The sequence below is a fragment of the Pinus tabuliformis genome, chromosome 6 (assembly GCF_031772625.1).
Source record: "Pinus tabuliformis cultivar Carrire ecotype Pingquan chromosome 6, CPIR1, whole genome shotgun sequence".
Lineage (NCBI taxonomy): Eukaryota > Viridiplantae > Streptophyta > Pinopsida > Pinales > Pinaceae > Pinus > Pinus tabuliformis.
The window spans coordinates 2,086,537,045-2,086,540,749 of record NC_142292.1 but is presented as its reverse complement, the minus strand read 5'-3'; the positions used below and the strand labels follow the sequence as shown (position 1 = coordinate 2,086,540,749).

General features: G+C 33.5%; 1 long non-coding RNA gene across 1 annotated transcript; it reads left to right on the top strand.

Moving 5' to 3' along the window:
- Nucleotides 1–1,803: 1,803 nt before the first annotated feature.
- Nucleotides 1,804–2,606, top strand: LOC149267583 (uncharacterized). The gene is made up of 2 exons (XR_016253122.1): nucleotides 1,804–2,070; nucleotides 2,170–2,606. It is a non-coding gene; the product is annotated as an uncharacterized LOC149267583 (long non-coding RNA).
- Nucleotides 2,607–3,705: the final 1,099 nt, after the last annotated feature.

Sequence of the window (3,705 nt, the reverse complement as noted above, 5' to 3'; positions counted from 1 at the left end):
GTTTATTTATGTTGAAAAGACACTTAGATAGTTCATGGTAGAGCCAAGGAGGGTTGATTTGATAACATTCAAACATTTGCTGAGGTACATGACACATCTAATGGAGTTTTGAAGCTTGCATGCTAGACTTGGTGGAGTATAGTTAGAGGCTAAATATATGGATATTAGGTTAGGAGTATAATGGACAAGAAGAGTACCATCATACCTAGGATCATCTATTACATACTTAGTACCACTTAACTTAGCAAAAGCATACATGAAATATAGTGAGTTGTGAAGGGATATGCCTTACAAAATGGTCACTAGATTATTTGGTGTTCAAATGGGAACCAAAATGATTTCCTATGGCAATTAAACATATCCAAACATGTCCAAACATATAGATATCGGGTACCATTTGGGAGATAGATAGGGTGGCCTAGAATCCCTTTCTTGGGATGAGAAGTGTTAATTTTGTATTTAAAATTTCTAGCAACTAATATGATTTCCTTGTTAAACTTAACTTAGTAAAAATAAATTAATTAATTGAATTAATTATTCTTAGATAATTGAATATATTTGAAAGATTAAATATTTAATTATTTTAGTGACTTAGATCCAATCTGAGCCATTAATTTAATTAGGGTTAACCTAATAGGGCTAGGATTTAACCCTAGCCTTCTTTTATGTTGGAGATAAAGTGGGGCTAGGATTAAATCCTAGCCCTCTTTTAAGTTGGAGATAAAGTGGGGCTAAGATATCTTTTAATTTGGAGATAAAACTATGCCTAGGGGCTAGGTTGAGTTTGAGAAGGAGTGAGATATTCACGTGGGGCGGGGGTTAGTTTGATGTAAATGTGTGATATTCAAGTTGTTAGGTTCCCAGGCTAACCCCGTTATTTATGTAAATGAGATGGAGTCATAGTCAATGTGAATAAAGCCCATATTAATAATTGTAAGTGGTTAACGCAATTAATTAAGGGAGCATGGTATTAGATAGATGGTATTAGTAAACCATGGTATTGACGCATGGTATTGCATGTAAGAGTCATATATAAAGGATAGAGACTCCCTCCCAATGGCATCGTGTGTCTTATTTATTTTTTAGTCTAGCGTCTAAGAGGCAAGTGAGCAGTTGTCTGTCGGCATATTCTGTATTTGGCATCGTGTGTCTTATTTATTTTTTAGTCTAGCGTCTAAGAGGCAAGTGAGCAGTTGTCTGTCCACATATTCTGTATTTGGGTATCTTTTGCAGGTTAATAGCATAACACCAGTGGCTATACAAAGGCTATCCACTTTGAGGAAGGCTTTTAGAATTATAGTCCTCATAACTTGTGAGAAACATTAAGCAAGAAACATTAGGCAAGTGACAGGATTTTTTTAGGTAATTTTCAAATGCTTGTTATTTGTTTGTGACAAAAAATTTTATTTAGGTTTTCTAATTTATTTGTAAAAATATTTATGTTGAATTGAGGCTCATGTGATCCAACAAATGTAATCTCATAGGATGAACCACTGGTTCTAAAGGCTTCACAAATATAATATCATGTGATGGCTGAATTTTTTTTCATAAATATTTATGTTTTAGAAATTTAATATTTATTTATGTGATGGAATTAATTTACAGGAAAAAATAATTGAGAAAATGGTTGTCAAAGAAGGAATGCAAGTAGAGGTCTATTTTGATGCGGGAGGATCTAAAAGTTCTTGGGTTGAAGGAGTCGTTAGAAGCATTAACGGAAATATTTGTGTGATAAATTTAAAGATCTTAAAAACTAATGAAAAGTCTCTGCGGAAGGTTAAGAGATCTATAAGGAAGGGGGAAGTGTTGGTGGAGGTGGTGCTGAGTGACGTAAGACCCATTCCGCCACACACACATCTCCCAGTAGATTTTTTACCTGGAATGACAGTAGAGGCTAGGGACAGTGATTGCTGGTGGCGTGGCTTCATCGTCCGACAGGTTCCATGTGAAGGTCGCAACCTCTGGTTAGTTTCCCTCTCTCATAATTTGATTTTAAAGGCGTTTCCTCGATCCGACTTGCGTCCTGCTCAAGAATGGCGAGGAGGAGGAAATTGGATTTCAGTGCCTCAGGTTTGTTCCCTGGGTCCCTCTTCATATCTTTTGGTTTTGGTTTTGTTGATTTCTTGTTTTGAATATAGACAATATTGATATATGTTGTATGTTATGCAGGACGAAACCCTTGAGATCGCGGAAGTTCTCAGGGATTTAGGCAGGTGGATAGCATGGAGTGAGTTTCTGCAGGTTGCCACTGCAGAATAGTGCTGAAACAGCATAGTGCTGAAACAGTCTTTTGTGGAAGGGATAGGATAGAATAGATTTAAGAGTTGTACTGATTTCTCTGTTTATTCAAAAGTTTTTAAGGGTTTTCAATTATTGTTGACTGTAATGCCCCTCCTGCCATGCTCTTTTCATTCTCACTTGCTGGTATATTTGGAAGTGGAGAAATGGTCGTATTTTTCAGGGCTGCTGTCAGTCTCTTGATTCCATTTTGATTACTATTTGGGGGTACATGCCTTCTCACTGGCCCTCTAAACAGCCCTTCTATTTATCTGTTTATGTTCCAGCTATGTGCTCCATTATGTATTATCTATAGGCTACTTTCTGGAGGGTTTCTTCAGATTACATATGCTACATTCCGGATATTAACAGCAGTTTACCTTTTTGAGGAATTCCGGATAGTTTCAGCAGTTGTTTCTTTTGGGGAATTGTTTCCACCCCATTCAAATGATTTTGCTTAATATGGCTGAGGTTTTCAAATCCTATGTATAACTCATCATTATATATCCTTAATATAATTTATACCGCTTTTTTTTCTGAAAAAAAAACAAGGTTTAAAATTTTATTCCAGATCTGTAGCAGGTCCTTTATTCTCTTTTTTTCTCAAGATTCCAAAACCAGATATATTAATGTTCAATACTTTGGATTTCTATCATTAAGTTTTGCATTATCACATTGTAAAATCATATTGAGCGAGCAAACAAGCAAATGTACAGTGCATGCTTATAAATTTTTTCCAATTCTAAATTTAAATGTTCAATTCGCCAGTGTAATTAATATACAGTGCATTCCTTCATTATTTTGTAGTTTTGTTTTCTTCGATTAGCGTGTTGTTCCAAAATAAAAGGAAAATACTCTTCATCGTTCAGTCTCTCGTGTTCTCGAAACGAAAATTCGATGTTATGATACCAGCTGAAGTAGATTTAATAATGGAGTAATTGTTAAACAAACATTTGACTTAATCAAATTAAATAATAAATTATTTTGTATTTTCATTTTTATTTTTTTAAATTTAGATAGATGTAGTCAAAATGTTTAGATAACAAACACATATTCCACTACATTGTGTCTTTTAATTTAAAATATATATATAATATTTTGGTTATGAAAATAAAGATGTTTTTGGGCATATGTTATTGATAAGTTTTGATATTGGCCCATAATAGAGTACCAAAACTTATTTACATGTTAATACTATTCATGGCAAATGGTGATTATCTATGGTTAAAATCTTTCTAGGTATTAACTCTTTATGTGCTTATTAAATGGAATTTAAGTATATGTACAAAACTATTATTTCTTATATACACTACATCATCTCCCTCTCCCCTATATTAGACTCTTTGTTTTACTATGTGCAAAAACTATATAAAAAATTTAATACTTATAATAAATTTATAATATAACAATATTTATAAATAGAGTTTG